The sequence below is a fragment of the Squalius cephalus genome, assembly GCF_949319135.1.
Source record: "Squalius cephalus genome assembly, chromosome: 16".
NCBI lineage: Eukaryota > Metazoa > Chordata > Actinopteri > Cypriniformes > Leuciscidae > Squalius > Squalius cephalus.
The window spans coordinates 27768337-27792161 of NC_137137.1; the positions used below are offsets into that span (position 1 = coordinate 27768337).

Sequence of the window (23825 nt, forward strand, 5' to 3'; positions counted from 1 at the left end):
ACCATCCCAGGAGGGATGAATACCATCTCTTTTCAACAGGTCAGGTGGTATCCCACACTGTAAAAAATTTCTAACCCTCCCAAATCAAAAATTTCAAGTGACCGATAACATCTAAATTTTTCAATTGGCCCAAGTGAAATTCTGTAAATTTCAATTGGCCCAAGTGAAAATCTGTAAATTTAATTTTATAATTTACAGAATTTCACTTGGGCCAATTGAAAAATTTAGATGTTATCGGTCACTTGAAATTTTTGATTTGGGAGGGTTAGAAATTTTTTACAGTGCATTGGATCCCACAAGTGGTATCCCATTGAATGATTTGACCTTCTTTCCAAGAGATGTGAGGGTTGTGAGTACGTAACCAGGGAAAACCGAGAATGATGGTGTGATGAGAAGAGTTGATGACGTAAAACTTGATGGACTCAGAGTGCAGGGATCCAATGAACATTTTGACTTCTTCGGTGACTTGGTGAATTCTTCCCCCTCCGAGGGGTCGCCCGTCTAGCGCGTCCACTGATAGGGAGGAATTACAAGGATTCAATTGTAGTTTATGTTGCACCGCGAATTTGTGAGACATAAAATTTCCAGCTGCTCCCGAATCTATTAGGGCTGTGGTAGAGACTAGGGATGGGCGATATGGCCTAAAAAATGTATCAATTTCAGGTATTTATTGCGATAACGATACACATGACGATAAATTATTTTCTTATGTAAAATATCAGATTGTTATGTTTAAGTTGTGTTGTGTTTTGTTTAATTCCATTTTTCTTTATTTAAATTTCGTTTTTTTTTTCTTTATTTAAATTTCGTTTTTCTTTATTTAAACTTCTTTTTTTTTTCTTTATTTAAATTTCGTTTTTTTATTTATTTATATTTAGTTTTTCTTTATTTAAATTTCGTTTTTCTTTATTTAAATTTCGTTTTTTTCTTTATTTAAATTTCGTTTTTTAATTTATTTAAATTTCGTTTTTATTTATTTAAATTTCGTTTTTATTTATTTAAATTTCGTTTTTCTTTATTTAAGTTAGCTATAGGTGACACGTCACCTGAATGAATGGCTCATTAAGTATGCAGGGACGTAGTCTCACCAGGTGTGAACTACTACATATGCATGATGCTGTTGGAGCGTTTACGCCCCATCCGCATATTGGCTTTCCAAACTAAAAGTGTTTCACAAAACTAAAATCAATGTATCGTTTTTTTGTGGATGATTAGGCAGGATGATTTTCATATCATTTTGAAGAAAAAACACTAGGCGATGAAATCCATTAGTCAAAAGTCTTATTGCCACATATTTAGTATGTGTTTTGTGGCCTTATTTCAGAAACTTTAGTTTTTAGTTTTTTCAATAACCACGCATAAACATTATTCTCTCAAAAATGCAGACATGTACATTCTTGTTGCTCACATATTATGGTAGCCCTGTTTGTGCTAAATAGTGTGTAATTTTTTTTTGCCATTAATATGTTTATAAGCAACTGAAAAAAGCACAAATGTCAGGGCATGTCAGAACATCTCAAGGACCCCAAAAACACCCCAGACCCCAGAGGGTTAAATTTCGTTTTTATTTATTTAAAGACACACTCGGTCTCTCTCGCGCACTGTCGCTCGCTCGCGCAGTTCGTTTCGCTTTTGTCCAGTCCGGCGCCTCATATGCCGCTTCCCGCTTTCTGATTTTCTGTAACCAAACCAGTTCCAAATTGTGGAGGTAGCTCCTCGCTTAACAACAAGCTTCTCCTCAGCCTCACGTCCGCCTTCCGCCATGCTTCACTCCGCACGTGAACAGTGAATCGGGCACGCACAAAACTACGTCATCAACTAGACTTATCGTTATTATCGCGAGGAGACAAATTTTTATCGTGGGGAGAATTTTCAGCGGTATATCGCAAACGATAAGATATCGCCCATCCCTAGTAGAGACATCATTAACCTGAACATTCAGACGAACAGGCAAAGTAAAACTGGATATTGTTGTGTGGGATCTGGTCTCCGAACTCATCGATTGAGAATTGGAGGAAGGGCGAACTGGGCAGGAAGACTTCATGTGTCCTGATTGACCGCAATACAAACATAGATGGTTTTGCATTCTGCGTTCTCGTTCTTCAGGCGTGAGGTGAGTAAATCCTATTTGCATCGGTTCATGTGCAGTAGTAATTTCTTGAAAGTAGCGAGGTGAAACTCAAGTAGAACGACGGGATTATCAAGATTATCAACCTGAATGGCAAGATCAATGTATTCTTGCAAGCTTTTACCTTCATCTCGGCAGGCTAACTCAGATTGAAGTTCGATGGTTAATCCTTTTCTGAAGAGGGTCTTTAATGTATCTTCCACCCAGTTGGTTTGAGCGGCCAGTGTGCGAAAGCTTAGTGCATATTCGGCCGCTGTTCTTCTTCCCTGGGAGAGATACAGTAGTTGTTCGCCAGCACTTCCTTTCTCAGTGGGGTGTTCAAAAACATTACGGAACTGTTGCAGGAAAGCACTGAATGATGTAAATGAAGATCCATCTGGTCTCCAGACAGCTGTAGCCCACTCTAGCGCTTTTCCCGTGAGAAGTGAACAAACAAAAGCTATCCGGCTGGAATCATTGGGGTAAAGTGAAGGCTGTTGATCGACGAAACGGGTGCATTGGAGCAGAAAACCCTTGCATTTTGTGGGTGTACCATCAAATTTCTCAGGAAATGCCAGTCGAGGATTAACTGGAGTACTCACGGTTGGTGGAGAGACCTCTAGTGGTTATGCAGGAGGAATGTTAGCCGCTAACTCCCGAAGACTTTGTAGCCCCTTGACAAGCTCCTCAGTAAGCGTCGTCAGATGGTTCAGCTGGTGATGATGCAACGCGAGTTGTGAGGCTTGGGCTGACAGCTCCGTAGAAAGTTGCAGGACCGCTGCTGGATCGGTCTGTTGCGAAGTCTTCTGTAACGAAGCACCAGACTCAGTGGGATCCATTTGCAGCTTTTATTAGATAAGTCGTTCAGGTAGGGTAAATCACAGCAGACAGGGCAATGGAGGAAACGCAGAGAAGAACCAAGAAACATCCTGAGGTCAGGGCAGGCAGCAATAATCACAGTCCAATAAACAATCCGGGTCAAGGCAGGCAGAGAACAATCAGAAACTAAATAAACAGTCCAAGATCAAAAACACAAATCAAACACAGGTAATAACACTCAGTAATGACAGCCAGGGCAAATCAAGACTTCGCAAAGAGCAGTGTGTGGAAGTGGCTTATAAGTGTGTGTGCAAATGAGGTGCAGGTGTGTAACGCAATCAGTCCCAGGTATGAGGCATGATGGGAATTTGAGTTCATGAGAGAGTGGTTAATATTCTGGAGAAGGATCCCTCCGGTGGTGCGGAGGAGGCGATACGGGAACCGCCTCTGTTACAGTTACATCAGTTCCTGTGCCTATGCTATGTTTTTTTCCAGAGGAAGTAAAACCATGTAAATCATATGACAATGTGAAACATGTGACCTACATAGATCATTTAACAATGTAAAACATTTGACATACGTAAATCATGAAACAATGTGACTTCAGCACTACATTGTATTAACTCCTGGGAAAGTTTTTACCACAAGTGTGCATTCTTTCTTCCCTTCCTCCTCATCCATCTTGGAAACCTATGTGTATGTGTTCGTGAATACAAGTCTGGGAATGCAGATGTGTTTGTTAGTGCATTATAAGCTTCAGAGCTCAGGGAATTTTCCCTTACACTACACAATTCAATATAGAAGTGCTACCGACCATGGGAATGCTGATGCATTATCGCGATTGCCACTGCCTGTACAGCACAGAGACCAGAAAGATGCAGTGGATGCTTACCTCATAAAAAATGGATGCACTTCCCGTGTGTAGCAGCGACATCAGTAAAGGAACCAGAGCAGATCTGATCCTCTGTCGTATGAAGGAGATGGAATCCACTGGATCACTTACATCTTCCAAAGACTCAGAAAATGTACTAAAACCATACCTCACAAGGAAGGAGGAACTCTCACTGATGCAGGACTGTCTGATGTGGGGAAAGCGAGTTATCGTTCCATCGAATCTGAGACAACGAATTTTGGAGGATTTACAAACAGGACACCTAGATGTAGTAAAAATGAAGGCTTTAGCTCGTAGCTCCATCTGGTGGCCAAATGTTGACTCACAAATTGAAGAAAAATCAAAGACTTGCATGTCCTGTCAACAAAATCAAAAATCTCCATGTCTCTCACCTCTACATCCCTGGGCATGGCCAGAAGCTCCTTGGCAGCGAATTCACATCGATTTCGCTGGTCCAGTTGAACGACGAATGTTTCTGGTAGTTGTTGATGCACACTCAAAATGGCCAGAGGTTCATGTGATGGATTCGACAACCTCCTCCAAGACAATTCTGCGCGGCCTATTCAGTCGTTATGGTATACCTTACACCTTAGTTACAATGGCCCACAATTTACTTCAGAGGAGTTTGGATGTTTTCTGAAAACAAATGGTGTTAAACATGTGCGTTCTGCACCATTCCACCCAGCCACCAACAGGCTGGCTGAGCGATTCGTTCAGACTTTTAAACAGTCACTGAAAGCATCCAAAGAACCAGTACCATTACAGCAGAGATTAGACTCTTTCTTGTTACAGTACAGGAATACACCACATAGCACAACAAAAGAAACACCTGCTATGTTATTCTTGCATCGCAGATTGAGGACACAGCTGGATCTACTGAAACCAAGTGTGAAACTGACTGTGGAGCAGGCACAAAAAGTTCAATGTTCTTACCGTGCCCTCCATGCAAAACACAGAGACTTCAATGTGGGTGATTCGGTGCTGGTCAGAGATTATCGATGGGGAGAGGAGAAGTGAAAAACCGGTACTTTTTCTTCTCAGTCGGGACCAGTGTCGTACACGGTTCAGGTGGACAGTTCACAAAGCTGGAAAAGACATGTAGATCAAATGTTAGACTGTCATCCAGAAATTACAAAAAACACAGAACCACTGCTAGCAGAGAACAGTACATCACAAACACTGGATGATAAGGGACAAGAACTGCCTTTAACATCTAATGACAGCAAACCAAATGCTCTAGACCAGCATGTAAGCTTGTTGAGCCAGCTACTGCTTCTTTCACAAATGCGAGAAGATTTCCTGTTAGAACACGTAAACCACCTAACAGACTTGATCTGTAAAATGTTTAACTGTTCTATACACAGTTGAATGTGTTAAAAGTGCTACATACTTTTGGAGTGAGTAGTTAAGTTGACACGTCAATTAGTATTGCTTGAGGGTGGGCTACTAATTTATGGCTCCTAACTGTTATTTCCTAAGATGAATGGATGTTATTATGTTAAAAAGCAAAAATACGGGGTAGACTGAATTAAGGAGGGAGGAGATGTAGGGCCCTATTTTAACGATCTGAAACGCAAGTGTCAAAGCGCAAAGCGCAAGTAACTTTGTGGGCGGGTCTTGGCGCTGTTGCTATTTTCCCGGCGGGATAAATGACTCTTGCGCCAGGCGCAAATCTAAAATGGGTTGGTCTGAAGTAGCTTCATTATTCATAGGTGTGGTTTGGGCGTAACGTGAAATAAACCAATCAGACCGTCATCTCACATTCCCTTTAAGAGCAGGCGCGCTTGTTCTAAAGCGGATTCCTATTATAACGGCGGATTTGCCAGACGCACGCGAGGAGCGGTTCACTGCCGAGGAGAGCAACGCTCTCGTCAGGGACGTTGGGGATGGAGAAACCCACCCAAATTAACTTCGGTTAAAAAGGCGTATGATAATTTGGGTAAATGTGTAAGCTAGATGTATGCTTTTATAATAAATTGTATATCTATCTATCTATCTATCTATCGTAATAATGTATGATTTGCAAAAATGAAAACTGCTGCTTCTGTGTAGATGAGAGAATCAAAGTGTATGCACGTTGTGCACACGCTACATTGATTTTGGCCAAGCATGCGCCCTTAAAATAGCATATGAATAACATGCGCAGCGCGCCACTGACTTTAAACCATTTTTTCCTGGTTAGTGGCGCAACTGTTTTCTAAACCTGCAAAATAGCATGAAGGAATGTTTGCGCTGGAACACGCCTCCTTTTTTGCGCTGAACCGCCCAGGGAGCGCAAGTTCATTCCCTAGTTAAGCGACGTGCTTCTGTGGAGGAAAAAACGCGCTTTGCGCGGGTGCAAAATAGGAATGATACATGCGTCGGTGTACAAAGTCAATTGCGCTGGGTGCAAGATAGGGCCCGTAATGTATTTGAGTGATTTTCCAATACCTGATGGCCACTAGAGGGCACTCCTGTGCTGTTGGTTGTTGTTGTTGCGGTGTGCCGAATAAAACCAGTCTAAAACAGTGCAGTCATGAAACATTCTGAAACACAACAGAATAATATGTTATTATAGCATATTGATGCAGACATAACAGGTCACGCACATTCTAATATCAGTTTATGGTCAGCAATATTGTTATGTTTAAAGACATTATGAAATTAAGATAATTTCTGTCTGTACTATGTTATGATTGTACTGTACAATTATACAATCATTGCTAATTCTGCAGTCTAAACATTTGACCTCAGGGTGTACGTTAACTGAATTAATTGAGAATCTCACATTAAAATCTGATAACATTTGCAATCTTCATACACGCAGCTGATTTCTGTATTTTGTCTTTAAAGAATCAATGGTTTGTGGCATATAATTCAGGGTATTTCCCAGCTTCATTGAGTTTTTTTTGTGTGTGTGTTGTGACCTGGTACCTCCAGTAAGTGGAGGTCACGACAAGCAAAAGTTTTTAATGATTTAATGAATGGAAAAATTGCCCAACAGGGCAAAATGAAAGATTAGAAAAGGTAACGTTTAGGCCTATATTTTGTCCTATATGTTTAGACTTAACAAGCAGTTAAACTATGAATGCAAAACTAAATATAGCTTTCAGCACAGGGTGAAGTCACTATGTACATTAACGATGATTTGAAACAACTATAATGTACATTCAATATAAAACTATGTAAATGGCGCACTGTGGCGTGGCAGGATTTTGAACAGCATTCTGAGATGCCAAAATGGCTCTGCCGGTGTGTGTACACTCATAGAAAATAATGTGTTCAATTTTTAAAGACGCATTGCGCTTCTCGTCCGGTGTGCGACCCCCTTTAAACACAAAGACTAAAGTACGTTGATTAGATCTGTATAATCTGGAACACAGGAGGATCCCTAAAAAGAAGATTTTCCCGTGAGAGAAGGTGCAGAAGGTCTTGAAAATGGGGGGCACACGCTTGGTCATTGTTACTTTTGTTGTTTTAGAACTCCCCAAAATACCCTTCTTGAAGACCTTCCTTTGGATCTCTCTTTTTAGAGCTTCAGAGTTAGACTTACAACAATTTTGCAACAACTAATTGTTACGAACTTTGTCTCAAAGAGAACCTTTTATCCTACATGTGCAGAAGGGATTTGCAAATTGGAGCTATTCTGATCTAGTGTTGTCAGAGGTGGCCAAAGTATGGCTTCAAAATTTGTATCTGCCCTCGTCTGTTTGCACGTATAGCATGACAAATAATTAACTGCACTTGAAGCTTTTGTAAAATTACAAATGAAACACCAAAAACTGTATATGGTACCATAATGAAGACGAACTGTATGTTAATGTGGAGGGAACGGCGTGGCATGGTAATGTAATGACGTGTGCCATTAATCGATCAGAACATGTTCTTTAACAACTAAAATGGGAACATGAAAGGAATATTCTAAAAGAAACTCATTTAAACACCTTAATCAGAATAATGTGTTTTTTTAGAATAAGGTCAATAATTAGATTACTGCTGTCCATGTAAACATAGTCTATATCTGAGGCCTTCAGAACATCACCAAATGATATGGCAAATGAAGCCTCCTTGGCGTATTAACATCTTCAATTAGCCCTGAAATACACAACAAAGTTATCAACCAACAAAAAAAACGTACTCGGTTACTAATGTAACCTCGGTTCTCTCTAGAAGAGGGAACGAGTATTGCGTAAGGTTAGCTTACGCATCGGGAAAGTCTTCTTTCTTCGAGATCTGAAGCCAAAAAATTATCCTTAATTTTGTATACATTGTCAACGCAGTGCAGCAGCCGACAGACCTAGGCAGGCTGTGTAAGCGTGCTCATTGGCTGCTCGGCGGCAACTGCTTAAGCCTATCGGTGAGCGCTCTGAACGCGGCAACCAATGAGGGCGCTTCGCGCCCTCCACACCCGTCTAACCGTCAGAATGGGTGTGGCCAGCGTGTATATATTCAGCGCTCATAGGCTAAAATTCTGGTTTTCGCAGTCTGAAGCGCAAAAGCTCGTGGCGCGACACGGCAGGTTACGCAATACTCGTTCCCTCTTCTAGAGAGAACCGAAGTTACATTAGTAACCGAGTACGTTCTCTTACGAGAGGTCTCTCGTATTGCGTAAGGTTAGCTTACGCATCGGGAACCCTTTGTCAACGCCGTGTGCGCCGAGCATCCAGCCCATGAATCCCAGGGAAACCGGGGAAAACACTCAGCTGGGAAATGTGGCCGGTCGGAGAGACGGGCCAGCGCAGTACAGGCACTTCATGCAGCATATGAAATAGAGCGGCGCGGCCGGTCTATAAACATATAACAGTACAAACAGTAGGGCCGGCAGAGCGAGCCCATACAGTACATAAGCACTCATAAGGGTAGGAGAAAAACGACATAGTCGGTCTCACATGAAGGGAAAAATTCCCGCGCGACAGAGAATAATACGGGCGGCCAGCAGCGCGGGCCATCACCGACAACAGCGCGTAACGGGAAATAGGAAACAGAGCGGATCAGCTGGTCTGAGTCAAACACTTCACCCTGAGTATAGTACCAGAATAGCGCCAGCATATGAACGTAGTCTGCACACGAGAAATGGGCAGAGCATACATGTCACTTATGCTGACAGTATTTTTGCCAGTAGTGCAGGAACTTCCAGGTTATAAAACCTCACGAATGTTGACGGGGAGGCCCAGCCCGCCGCCATACAAATACCGTGATTAGAAATTCCGCTGGACCAGGCCCACGACGAGGCCATGCCTCTAGTGGAGTGGACTCTGATGCCCAGAGGACACTGCAGGTGTCTGGAGGCATAAGCTGCTGCTATCGCGTCCACTATCCACCTGGACAAGCTCTGCTTCGAGGCGGCAAGACCCTTGGTGCGTCCGCCGAAGGAAACAAAGAGCTGCTCTGAACGCCTGAAAGCGGCGGAGCGCGTGATGTAAACTCTCAGCGCCCGGACAGGGCATAGGAGGTTATCACTGTCCCCACTGTCGGATGCTGGCAGAGCCGAGAGGGACATAACTTGTGCCCTAAACGGGGTTCCAATCGCTTTGGGGATGTAACCGTGTCTCGGTCTGAGAATGACTTTCGAGTCATTCGGCCCGAACTCAAGACATGCAGGGCTAACAGATAGCGCGTGCAAATCACCCACTCGTTTGACTGAAGACAGAGCTATCAGAAAAACGGTTTTAAGCGACAGATACTTTAGATCCGCGGATTCAAGCGGTTCAAAGGGAAAAGCCTCTAGGGCCGCTAGGACCAAGGACAGATCCCACGAGGGAACCGAGGGGGGCCGCGGGGGATTCATCCGTCTAGCTCCTCTGAGGAAGCGGATAATGAGCTCATTCCTTCCCATTGCCCGGCCGCGCGTCGTCTCAGCGAACGCTGCAATAGCGGCCACATATACTTTGAGCGTGGAAGGGGATCTGCCCTTTTCCAACAGCTCTTGTAAGAAGGAGAGCACCCGCGGGACACCGCATGCGCGCGGATCCAAGTTTTTAGTAGCGCACCATTTAGAAAACACCGACCATTTAGACGCGTAGAGCCGTCTCGTGGAGGGGGCTCTCGACTGTGTGATCGTGTTCACGACCCCTTCTGACAGGTCAACGGGTATCCGTTGATCACCCATGCATGCAGCGACCAGCGCTCTGGATGGGGATGCCAGATCGATCCACCGGCTTGGGAGAGGAGATCCTTTCTCACCGGGATCGGCCATGGGGGTGAGTGCGACAGCCTCACTAGCTCTGGGTACCAAGTTTGGTTTTCCCATCGCGGGGCTATAAGCAGCACTGAGTGGTGCGTTTCTCTGATCCTCGAAATGACCTGTGGCAACAGGGAGATCGGAGGAAAAGCATACAGCGGGAGGCTGGGCCATGTCTGGGACAGCGCATCCTCGCTCTTCGAATAAAACTTCGGGCATTGAGCATTGTCTTTCGACGCAAAGAGGTTGATTTCCGCTCTGCCGAATAGGCGCCAGAGAAACTGGACTGTCTGGGGGTGCAGAGACCATTCTCCCGGGGGAATGTTGTCCCTGGACAGTCTGTCTGGACCGACATTCAGGTGGCCCGGCACGTGCGCGGCTCTCAGCGAGCGCAGCGAGCGGTAAGCCCACACGAGAAGGCGTTCTGTCAGCCTGCACAGATTCCTGGATCTGACACCGCCCTGTCGGTTCACATAGGATACCACGGACGTGTTGTCCGAGCGGACTAGCACATGGTGATCCCGTATGAATGGGAGGAAGCGCCTGAGCGCGTTCTAAACCGCTATCATCTCCAAACAGTTTATGTGGAGGCATTTTTCCCGGTCTGACCATAGGCCAAAAGCCGGTTTGCCCTCGAACAGAGCGCCCCAGCCTGAGGTGGAAGCGTCTGTCGAGATAACTTTGCGGTGTGAGATAGCTCCCATTGTCACTCCCCGCTGGTACCAGTCGGCCGCTAACCAGGGCTTCAGAGCTGAAACGCAGCTCTGAGTCACTCTGATGCGAATACCGCCGGAAGCCCATGCTCTGTGAGGCACTCGGGCATTCAGCCAGCGTTGTAGCGGGCGCATTCGTAAAAGACCCAGCCGAAGCACTGCTGCGGCTGAGGCCATACAACCCAGTAACCTCTGAAATGTTTTGAGAGGTACGGTGCTGCCCGGCCGGAGGAACGCGGCCAGGCGTCGAATGCAGCGCGCGCGCTGTGTCGACAGGCGGGCCGTGTACTGACCCAGATAGCATGTATAATCGGCCCGAGCTCGGCTGCCCCGCGGCGCCTGCGGCTCAGACTCGGCATCGGCGTGTGTTAACCGGGCCGATTGTGGCCCGCAGCTCGCTCTGGCACATGCATTTTTGTTACGGCTGTAAAGCACTGGGCCGATTCATGTTCACCGTAACTGGTAACTCGGCTCTGCTGTATGATCTGGACCACTTCTGGAAATGACTCGGCTTAGGTTAAATCAAGGATGGTTTTAATGTAGCAATAATTAACATAAAAATTATTTTAAAATTGACGTAAATTCCTGACTGTATCTTAGGATGTTATACTCGTCGAATGTCGTTGTCCAAAACAAAATATCTGCGGTAAATAATAATAATAATAGAGTCATTTTGCACAGAGCAATTTTTAATATTTATAACCATAGCAAAAATATTTAGTTGTCATGAAGATTCTTTACGTGTATTTTAAAAATGCATGGTCGCTTGACATCACTCGCACAGTCACGGTGATTGCAGTCGCGCATCGAAGCTAACATTGACTAGCGTTAGCTGCGCTGTTTTTGCGCTAGCAGCTCATATTTTCGTTCTGCTAGTTGGCAAAGAATTAGTTGCTAGGCTAGACACCATTTTTATTGAATGCAATTTACGTGAATAATATTTACGAGCACAGTCTTTGATCTGTGGAAGAAAATAAAGTGGAACAAATGTTAGCTGGCTTAAGGCCAATTCATACCGCACAGACAAACGCCAACAAACACGTTTTGTCCTAAAGTATGTGCACATTTTGATCCTGTAAGAAAATATTTATTTTACTTATGTAAATAGAGGAATGATGTGGGACTTTGGTCTGTGAAAGCTGGGTCATGTCTGTTGCTGAGTGAGATCGGGACTCTTATTATGAAAATGAACTGAGGACTCTTATAACGGTAGAGGAGCAGCTGCTCCTGCGCCGGCGACCTCACAGTTGCTGGGGATTATGATTACGCTGACACGTTTACTCCTGGTTTTACAGGTATGATACAACATATGTTCATGCTGCAAATATTTTGTGTATTAATGTTCTGGGTTGTGAAGATCTATGTGCAGACCGTCCGCCATTTTGTGAACGCTGTGTATGACGTCGTGAAGTGCATTTAATGGCCTTTTGCACAGGGGCCTGTAACAGATGCACTCTCGACATTTAACAATATAAAACGAGAAGAAAGTTGTGTCTGAAAGCTGCAATCTTTTACTTGTATTGGTTAAAATGAATGAATATCTCGTGTTTTTCCGTGGGTGCTTGAGTTTGTCGGTGCCTGTTGGGGCAGTACGAACATGACACTTATTTTTCATAACATTCTGAATACAACGACCAACTTTTGTTGGTGACTTTTTTTTGTTGGTGTTTGCTGGCGTTTGTCTGCGGTGTGAATTGGCCTCTAGTTGTACTTTTATGGCGCAAACTGAAATCGCACTTTATAGCTAACATCAACATTACCTTTGGCTAAATGCGGTCTGTAGGCTACAGGCAGGTTTGAAAAGTTTATTAGCTACCCTAGGGCTGGGCGATATGACTGAAAACTCTATCATGATGTAAGCGTTTCATATCAGTCGATAATATTGATATTTTTTATGACCTATTTAAAATAAGGACCAGGAGAAAAATATATTACATTCAACATTTTTATTTTAAACTTAACCTTCCTCTGATTATAATCCCCTCAGTTATAAAGGCAGAAATGTCAACACAACCATGGAAAGCAACACCATGGAAGACACAAAAGACAGGTCTTCTCAGGAGGCTGTGCCTACAGGTAGGAATTCTACAAAGTGATCTCTCTCGGTTTACTCTGACATATCTACGTACAATGTTTTGCTACTAATCTGTTATGCCTGCTTTTTCTTGTGTCTTACAGCAATTGCTAAGGAGATCCTCATCCAGCTTGATTCTATCAGAGAGCAGCAGTTGCTCATCCTGATGCAGCTCCTACAAATCTCCAGCAGTTCCAGACTTCACGCCAGACCCAACACATTTTGGGCTCCTACTTTCAACTATTGAGGAGCTACAATGTTTGGAGGAGACGTTAAAGAATCCAGAGGAGAAGAAGAATTTGGTGAGTTAAATTATGCATTAATCAGATCATTCCTAAAAGTCAGTCCCCACTCTCACTCATGCTATATTCCTTAAATAACTAACGAGGTACATGTCTTTGTTTCAGACTGTTCTCCTTGGAATGGTCGGAGGCATGACTCTTAAAGACACTGTGGGGCAGGTCCTGAAAAGAGCAATGAACACTTCGCTGGCGAGACTCATTAAAAGTGTGGTTCTGGGTGAGTGTCAGTGCTGGATAACTGCACTGTGGTGACATCCCAGGGCTCTACAGTGCAACCTATTTATTTATTTATTTATTTACTGGCTGTGATGGTGACAAAGTATTTAGGAGCACCAGTGCGACTGACCTGATCAGGTTCTATGGGTGCACCCTCCATTGAAACTAGGGCTGTAACGATTCCTCGATTAAAGTCGAGTACTCGATTTAAAAAAATCCTCAATTGCAATTTACCCGTGTTGAGTAACCGGCAAAATACCGGAAGTGGCGCATTCCACAGACGAGAATCCATGAATAACATTATTACACCGTTTTCTAAGGCTACGCAATCTATTTAAAACCATTTACAATCATAATATAGCATAGTGCTATCATGAAATCACAAAGGCTGTGATTTAGTTAAGAATATGCGCTTTTTAAAAAAAAAAATGCCCCGGCAAGTCATTTTATCAAATATCGCCTTTTAATGGGTAGGTTAATTTGTGATTGATCAGAAGGTGCTCCTAAATTTTTGACTGTGCTCCTAAACTTTTTAAATTAAAAAGAAATGTAAGTGTAGAGCCCTGCATCCAAATTAAGTTTTGGTGGTTGCTGAGTAACATCACGTGGTCATGCTGCCCTCTTCTATCTTGTGTTTTTCTCAGATGCAGTCCGCCGCAATGCCCTGACCAAAGATTCTACAGAAGAGGAAACAGAGCTGCTCATCACCAGGTGGCTGTGGCTAGCCTCTGATAGGGATGGTGGCCGAAGCCAAAGAGGGCGAACAGGCAGACAACGTAGACAACTCAAAAATCGCGGTGGGCCAGAATTAAATGTTTCAAAGTTAAAAATGTTGATATTGGAAAATGGTATTTGAACTCCTTGATTCTACATTAATGCTGTGATATTATTTCTATTCTATTCTTTTCAATTCAAATCTGTTATTAAAAAGTGTGTGCGTAGACTACTCAAAAACGCAGTGGGCCAGAATTAAATGTTTCAAAGTGAAAATGTTGATATTGGAAAATGGTATTTGAACTCCTTGATTCTACATTAATGCTGTGATATTATTTCTATTCTATTCTGTTCTATTCTATTCTTTTCAATTCAAATCTGTTATTAAAAAGTGTGTGTGCGTAGACAACTCAAATGCAGTGGGCCAGAATTAAATGTTTCAAAGTTAAAAATGTTGATATTGGAAAATGGTATTTGAACTCCTTGATTCTACATTAATGCTGTGATATTATTTCTATTCTATTCAAATCTGTTATTAAAAAGTGTGTTTATCCTATTTTTGTAGTGTGGTCCAATAAAAAATGCATTAAACATGAAACCTGTCTTCCTTGTGCTGTTTTACTTTGTTTATCTTGCATAAATAACGGCTGCTAAGCAATTTTAGTATTAACCTGATATGAATGGAAATCATAGTTCAAAGTTCAAATAAGCCCAAATAAGGAACGGGATTGGAGGCGAGCTTACGTCCTCTCACTCGGGTTTCCGCAATCGGGCCGCGTTAAAACCGAGCGCTCGGCCGAGTGTCTTTAGCCTTAATCGGGCCGCGTTAAAACCGAGCGCTCGCAGAGCAATCGGACCTAGATTCATGCCGAGGATTGGCCGAGTGTTTTAGCCTTAATCGGGCCGCTTTCGGCCCGCACAATTTTTGCTAGCTGGGGATATACCTGACCGTCGAAGGCGAATCTCAAGAATGGCCTGTGACGGGGTATTATCTGGATCTGAAAAGCACGCGTTGTGAGCATTTTGAACGGTCTTCTCATAAGAGCCTTGTTCAAACGTCTCAGATCCAAAATTGGTCTGAGAGCTCCGTCCTTCTTGGGAACGAGGAAATAACGGCTGTAAAAGCCCGACTCGCTCATGGAAGGGGAAACCGGTTCTATAGCCCTTTTGCACAGAAGCGTAGCTATTTCTGCTCGAAGTAGATGTGCTACTTCCCCATTCACTCTGGTCTCGATACGCGCTTGAAAGCGCGGAGGGCGGCGAGCGAACTGCAGAGTATAGCCCTGTTTTACCGTTCTGATGCGCCTGGAATAGCTTCCCACGCTTTTGCGTGTGCAGCCAGGGGCAGAATGGCCTCCGGGCTCCGATCGCCGCGCATCGCGGGCTCGAGAGCTCGAAACGGAGGGGCGGGCGCGGCGCGCGCGCTCTTGGTGCTTAGATACGGCGGATCGCACGCAGCGATAGCTGGCCGTTTTACACACAGTGTCCCGGTGGCTTTAGACGGGGAACATAAAGTGTGAGGCGCGACGCGCCATGGCGGCGTCGGGGGCGAAAATGTTCGTTAGTATGTGTGAGCGCTCGAGGGCGGGCACAGGACTTACATTCAGGGGCGGGCGCGGCGCGCGCGCTCTTGGTGCTTAGATACGGCGGATCGCAAGTAGCGATAGCTGGCCGTTTTACACACAGTGTCCCGGTGGCTTTGGACGGGGAACATATAGTGTGAGGCGCGACGCGCGATGTCGGGGCGAAAATGTTAGTTAGTATGTGTGAGCGCTCGAGGGCGGGCACAGGACTTACATTTAAAACATGACCGGTCGTGCGAGGCCGTGTGACAGAGCGGGCAGTGAGTAGGTGTGGGCACGGAGAAGTGGACACGAGACCTACTTTTAACACTAAAGCGGCTTTTGCCTGCTTCATGAGAGTGGGCTCTGTGAGAGACACGGGATGTATAGTGCTTGTGTACAGGGGTGAGCACAGAACGTGGGCACATTCACTGTACTAGAAACACATACGGCGTCAGCCGTGCAACCAGACATTATGCTCTTTTGAAATTTCTCTGGGTTGCCGTGAGAACGGCGGATGCGCGCAGGCGAGCGGGTAGATATACCGGCTCGTTGACTGCGAGGTAAACAGCTGCAGTAGCAGTGGCAACGGGGACTGACAGAGCGTTAAGCTTCGACGGTGGTCCAGCCGCAGGGCTGTGGGATTTAACCGTCTTTTCTTCTCTCGTGTTTAGACGCTCAAAAATACTCGAGCACCTGTGGTGCGAGAGGCGGATTCGCTTTCTGTAAGTAAGAAAGACTGGCCGTGAGCTCGGAGAAGCAAGCAGCATAAATTTTTATCTGCCCCGAGAGCTGGGATCGAACGCGGATCTCCCGCATGAAAGCGTATGATTCTGCCACTGAGCCACAGGGGAAAACACATTAGCTTTCAGTTAGCGCGAGCATATAAAAAGCGACCTCATGTGTCGCGTCGGCGTTTGTTTGCAGGCGTGCGTGTATTTAAAACAGGCTCGTTTACTGCAATAGTAATATTTCCAGTCGCCTGAACTTAAGAGGGGACTGAGAAATGTGTGAGGATTGGCGGTTGTCCAGCCGTAGCGAGACTAACACACTCTCTTCTCTTTTCGCCGGTGAGTGAGGCGCGCACGCTGAACGCTGCTCGTGACCGTCCGCTTTGTCATCCCTTGAACGGCGCAATCTGCGCGGCCCAACGAGGGAGAGAGCGGGCTTGTTTTCTGTATGTAAGAAAAACTGGCCGCGAGCTCGGAGAAGCGAACAGCATAAACTTTATCTGCCGCGAGAGCGGGGACCGAACCCGGGTCTCTGGCTTGTCAGTCTAGGATTCCGCCACTGAGCCACAGGGGAGAATACATTAGTACTCGGTTAGCGTCATCATGTCTTGTGACGGCGTTTGCTTGCAGGCGAGCGTGTATTTATAACAGGCTCGTATACTGCAATAGTAACAATTCCAGTCGCCTGAACTTAAGAGGGGACTGAGAAATGTGTGAGAAATGGAGGTTATAGTCCAGGCCACGGCGGGACGAAAACACTCTGTTCCCCTTTCACCGGTGAGTGACGCGCGAGGACGGAGTAGCTTTCTTGTAACGTAAAGAGAGCTCCAAGACCGTCCGCTCCTGCCATCCCTTGTGAGCGGCGCAGTTTGCGCGGCTCGAACAGAGGGAGAGGAAACTCGCTCCGAGACCGTCCGCTCCTGCCATCCCTTGTGAGCAGCTCAGTTTGCGCGGCTCGAACAGAGGGAGAGGAAACTCGCTCCGAGACCGTCCGCTTCTGCCATCCCTTGTGAGCGGCGTAGTTGCACGGCTCGAACAGAGGGAGAGTACGGGTATCTATCACATTCGCCGTAGCAGGCACGGATGGCTGAAGGCGGCGAAGACGGCCGGCTTCCTCAGGCACTGTCCTAAGCTTGCTGGTCGCTGGTTTCAACGGCGGCGGCTCTCAAGATCTAGCGATGCGAAGAGCGTCGCTGAAGACAAGAAAATCAGAATTTTAGCCTATGAGCGCTGAATATATACACGCTGGCCACACCCATTCTGACGGTTAGACGGGTGTGGAGGGCGCGAAGCTCATTGGTTGCCGCGTTCAGAGCGCTCACCGATAGGCTTAAGCAGTTGCCGCCGAGCAGCCAATGAGCACGCTTATACAGCCTGCCTAGGTCTGTTGGCTGCTGCACTGCGTTGACAATGTATACAAAATTAAGGATAATTTTTTGGCTTCAGATCTCGAAGAAAGAAGACTTTCCCGATGCGTAAGCTAACCTTACGCAATACGAGAGACCTCTCGTAAGAGAACCCCAGTTTTTCATGCAGTTTTTTTTCTCTCCTCTGTTCTCATTGCGGTATGAGAAAAGGCCAACGGATATTAGTCTCTTTCGACAAAGGATTAAACCCTACTTAAAAGTTGTATTAAACTGAATCATGGATCTAACAAGAAACAAAAAATCATCCAAATCCAAACTCATCCAAATGATTACCAACAACAGCTTTAAACATCTAAGAATGTTTTCCATTTTACACCCCAATATTATGATGTATTGAAATCTGGGCCCAGTTGTTTAAAAAGTTTAATCCGGATCAGAATTATCCAGATTTGGAAATCCCATGTTTTGCTATCCAGGATCAGGTAATCCATTTTTTTTTTTTTTTTTTTGTGACAGTTTTTCAAAGCAAAATTGGATTGGATCACCCTGACCCAGATAGAAACTTTTTTAGATGACCAAATCTGGATTACAAATGTGCCAAATGGGGTTACATTTTACAATTTAGGCTGCAAGCCATGTAATTTTTGAAGAGAGAAAAATAGACCACTCAGACCACTGATTATTTAAAACAACATCACAAAAGAGCAGTGATGTTACATGACACTGAAGCTTCAAAGCGCGTATCAAGTATGCAGCACAATTTCCCATGAAGCTCCATGCCAGAACACGTATTGTTTTCAGAGAAACACATGATCAACGGAAAACTAAGCCTCACTTTCTTTCCAGTCATGTGAATGCTTCACTTTGCGTGGTGGAAAGTTTGAATCCAGACTACTCTACAGGTTTATGGAAGTTCAAATCCATTTACTATCTATCTATCTATACCCTATTTTCTGCATATAGGCAGTATAAAAACCATAAAATAATTAGACCACCATTTACTTTATTATTTCTATTATTATTGCATTGAATGTATTGCAACACTTTAATTTGAGAATTTTATAATCAAAAAACTGAACATGCAACGTTGTCAGGCTTTTATTTGTGCTTAATGGATAAATCAATTGAGCTGCACTCTCAGATTCATGGCTGCTGTACATTTAACCTGCCACAAGGCACTGTTTTTGACACTCCTGATGCTTCGAATCTGTTCCCGAAACAATCAGAGAAAAGCTTCATAGCGTTAAGAGGCTTAATTTATCAATCCCCTATACAGGGACATGGTGATGAAAAAAGGGAGAAAAATTATTTTGCATTCACTGTCAAAAGTTGTGTGTTCTCCCAAGGAGCTTGCATTCATTCTGTCATGGCTATCTGTGAGAGGACCCAGACGCAGAATGAGCGGGGTTGATATTTATTGCCAATACACAGCACAAGCGTGAGGTATAAACATGGTCCAAACAGTAGGGCAGAGCAGACGACAGGAGAAGAGGCAAGTTTACCGCTGAGACCATCCTCGGGTGACGATAGAAAGAGGCAGGACCAGATGGGATGACAATGATCAGACAGCAGCTCAAGGAACCAAAAGCTTGACACTAGGAGATGTAACTGAAGTCTAGCTGCCAGGCAGAGAGTATCCGCAGCCAGGGAGGACACAGAAACCGTGTGGGAACCAAAACATGACAAGGCTTGACAAGACAACAAGAGATAGCAAAGATAAAAATACTAAAATAAAGGCTGATAAAGTTACTATGACTACAGAAACCAAAACAATTGAGAAGAGGAAACTAGAAAAATAATGATGAACCAGAGCAAAAGTAAAGACTAAAACAGCAACAAAGAAATACTACACCTATCAAATACACTTGAACAGACAGGGAGTAACTGCACATATCACTGTCAAACAAAACACACAAGTTCAGGCAAGCAAACACACATTGCAACATACCAACCCAGATACAAGGGAAAGGAGCACAATAAATAGGGATCAGAGCATATGAGTATCATGTGAACACAATCAGGCAAATGAGGACTAAACAAGGGGGCGTGGTAACGGGAAAAAAGGAGGTTGGGAGACGAGAGGAGCACATTGACACAAATAAAGGCTACGTTCAGACTTTTTTTGTGCATATCTGATTGAAATCCGATCAGATTTAGCAAGTGTTAACGGCACAAAATCGCATGAATTTTTACAAATCCTTTTCGAGCTACATTCATATGTGGTTTGTTTTTTTTTCTTTCTGTTGTTGCTTTATTTTTTGCTTTTTTTAAACATGAACATCAGTCAGAAATTAAGTGTTAACAGTGACATGTTTTAGTTTTTACCCTTATCCAAGCTTAATCCCCCCCCCCCCCCGAAAAAGGTACAGAATAGCACAGATAAAAGGGAAAATAAATAACATTTACACAGATCAATAAAGAGTTAGGTCTCAGAGAAGAAAATAAATATTGTTTAGACTTTACAGGACTAGTAGGTTACAACACAGAGGTATAAGACATATTTGGAAGAGTTTTTTCTCTTTTTATAATACATTCTCAGTTAGGGAGAAAAAGGGACCCCGCATTTTCATAAACAAATCATGACGTCCTGAGGCTCTAAATATCACACGTTCATAACTAGCAATATTCGACATAAGTTGCATCCACTCATCATATGAGGAAGGTATGTCTGACTTCCAATGTCTCAGAATGACTCTGCATCCAGAAGCCATATCTAAACGGCACCATAGCATCTGTTGTCGAGATATACGCATATCCTCTGGTATAATACCCAACATACACAAGGCAGGGTTCTTATATAATGACAGACTAAAAATATTATTGACAAATTGTACAATTTTCTCCCACATTTCCTCCACCATGTCACATTCATATAACATATGAACCAGTACCATAGTTTCTATATCTTTGTTACACCGCCAGCATAGTGCAGTATCTCTTAGTTTAATTCTAGCCAATCTGCTTGGAGTCCAGTAGCATCTGTTAAAATTTTTTATAATTGATCAACTGGGATTGAATTTCATGAACATTAGTATGCCATTTTGATACAACCTGCTTCCACGTTTCTTCCTTGATCACCCCCCCCCCCCAAATCTCTTTCCCATGCCACTTGAAGACCAATTAAATTAGGTGCATTAGCACCTCTAATATAAGCATAGAAAGCTGAGCCCATCCACTTTTTGTGACCGTTAGCAGCAGGCAGAAGCTGTATATCCGTTGGTGGGTCAGGACCATTTTTAAGGGTTGCATGGAGACAATGTCTTATTTGGAGGTATTTCCAAAAGTCAGTGTTCGATAGTTTGTAAGTTTGTTTCAAGTGATTAAATGAGACCACATGTTCACCCTCATACAGGTTACCTGAATGCCGTATTCCCTTATTAGCCTACTGTATCCAGCAGAAAGCCCTCCTATCTATTCGTAATTTGGTGTTGTGCCACACTGAGGCTCTAGTTGTTAGCCAAGGGTTTGTTTTGAATGTTGGTGACACAATTTCCAGCTTTCCCTAGTAAATTTAAGAACTGGATTTTGGTCTGGTATTGATCGGGCAAGCTGTGTCAAGAAGGCCTCCGCTGGAAAGGGGGCAATTAGTTATTTTTCAATATGCACCCAAGCAGGGGCTTCGCTGAGTGTCATATTGTTTTTAGCCAGCTGTGAGAGCGAGAAGGACCAATGATACCAGTCAATTCTGGGAAGAGAGAGCCCGCCTAAACCTTCAGCAGAATACAATTTAGTACGATTAAAAAGGGGTCTCTTCCCCTGCCAGATGAAGAATTCTACATATTTATTGTATTCCTTCAGAAGGGATGATGTTAGTACAAGGGGAAGCATGTATGTATGTAAAATGTATATTTTAGGTACAATTATTATTTTAACTAAATTAATTCGACCCAGAATGGACATTGTAAGTTTACTCCAGTTCTGTAACAAATTTTGGATATCCTGAATAATTGGTTGAAAGTTAATCTGCATTATTTTCTCCAATCTTAGTACAAGTTTAATTCCCAAATAAACCATGCCTGATGAGACCCATCTAAATGGCCACTGGTCCCCGTTATCCTATGGTAATTCTTAGACAAGGGCATTACTTCTGTCATTTGTGGATTACTGGAGACAAGTAAGATATAATCAGCATATAGAAGTACCTTATGCTCCTGCTGGCCCGCTATGATACCTTTAATATCTGGATTATTACATATTGCATTAGCTAATGTGTTACGTTCATAGGTGTCTTGTGGGAGTGCCTGTGTTTGTTTTCTCTCCTGCGCTCTCTCTCTCTCTCTCTCTCTCTCTCTCTCTCTCTCTCTCTCTCTCTCTCTCTTCCTTCAATCTCTTAGGCCGTCTTCCTTGACCGCTGATTGGCTCACGAGGCTATCAGTCATCATCAAGCGATTGTGACGTCGACCTATCCGCTGCCAGTAACGTTTCCGCTGGCAGATTAAAGGACGCTGGAAAGGAGTGAATGGGGGCTCTTTTGTTTTCTGTTTTTTTTGCTGTCATTGTTACTCGGTTTTTGCCTCGCTTTATTTGTTATTTGCTTACGCCAACATTTGTGTTTTTGTTATAATTTTGTTCGATTATTTTCATTTACTTTGATGGCGTTGTTCTTTGATCTTTGTTGAGCTTACGCTCTCTGATGTTTACTCTTTACTCAAGAGGAAGGTGGATAGGGAAGATGTCGTGCGACTTCCATTGTGCAACATTTAGGTAACTCTGTGTATAGAAACCCCAGGTAAGAGGTGAACGCCACCCATTGTATGTTTTGTTTTGTTAGTTGAGAGTAGGGAAGTATACGGCGTTCGGCGCTGAAGATTTAATTATTTTCTTTTCTTTCCTTTAGTTAGGTTAGAGGTTTAAATGAGGTAGAATTGTTTTTTGTTTTTTTGCGTCACTAGAGTCCCCTTTCTTTTGGGTTGATTTTTTTTTTTTTTTTTCTTGTTCATTTTTCTTTTTATTGTAAATTTGTACATATTGGTTGTGGCTTTAATAATTTATACTTTTGTAAATCTACTTTATAGTTTAATGGTTTCTTTTCCTTTTTGTATAAATATAAAATTTTATTGGCAGTTCGTGTTTTTTGCATTGTTTCTTGCCGCCTCCTATTATTCGTACAAATTTTGCCATATTTTTAGTGTTACTCCTCTTGCTCCTAGACAAATCTTAGAGGGGTCATAACATTAAATGGGGGCTCGTCCGGGATAAAATTAATCCAAAAAAATAAATATAGATATGGTAATTTTGTGGATGTGTTGGTGGCAAGAAAGAGACATTGCATTGGTTGTTGTATTATGACAGTATAGGACTTACTCATGCAGTGTGGTAGTGTTATGCTTATCAGTTTGTTATTTATGATGGAAATGTTTAACCCTCTGGGGTCTGAGGGGTTTTCTGGGCCCTGGAGGTGTTCTGACATGCTCTGACATTTGAGCTTTTTTCAGTTATTTATAAACATGTTAATGACAAAGGTGTAAATTCACTCTATATAGCAGAAACAGGGCTACCATAATATGCAACCAACATGCATGTATATGTTAGAATTTTTAAGAGAATAATGTTTATGCGTGGTTATTGAAAAAAATAAAAATGAAAGTTGCTGAAATGAGACCACAAAACACATACTAAATATGTGTAAACAAGACTTTTGACTAATGGATGATGTCGCATATTGTTTTTTCTTCAAAATGATGTGAAAATCATCCTGCCTAATCGTTCAAATAAAACAATACATTGATTTAAACTTTGCAAGTCAGTTTTTTTGTCAGAAGAGGTTTATGCGTGGGAGTGGTAATGCCCTATCAATATTAATGAGATTCAGACCAGGGGTGTGACATAGACACCCCCCCCCCCCCAATGGCTAATGGGCCATCAAGTGAAGCAGCCTGAACAAAGAAGTAGAGGAGATTCAAAGGTTTTGTTTTTCAATCTGTTTTATTGTAATTCCTCTATGTGAAGGAACTAAATGTTCTAAATTTGCTCTAAGCAAATCAAATGTGAGCAAAATAAAAAAATAATCAGTCTGCTATAAACAAAGCAATGATAAACGATAAACAAAAGTAAAGGCAGGTATCTCACAGTAAATGCTCATGCCCCGTTGATGCGGGCTCTAAGCAAATCAAATGTGAGCAAAATAAAGAATCCTGAAAAACTATCACAGGTTATAAAAAAAATATA

At 43.4% G+C, this 23825-nt stretch overlaps 1 long non-coding RNA gene across 1 annotated transcript; it reads left to right on the forward strand.

Moving 5' to 3' along the window:
• Window positions 1-12683: 12683 nt before the first annotated feature.
• LOC307174055 lies at window positions 12684-14585 on the forward strand. The gene is made up of 3 exons (XR_013823936.1): window positions 12684-13067; window positions 13173-13284; window positions 13928-14585. It is a non-coding gene; the product is annotated as an uncharacterized lncRNA (long non-coding RNA).
• The last annotated feature ends 9240 nt before the right edge of the window (window positions 14586-23825 follow it).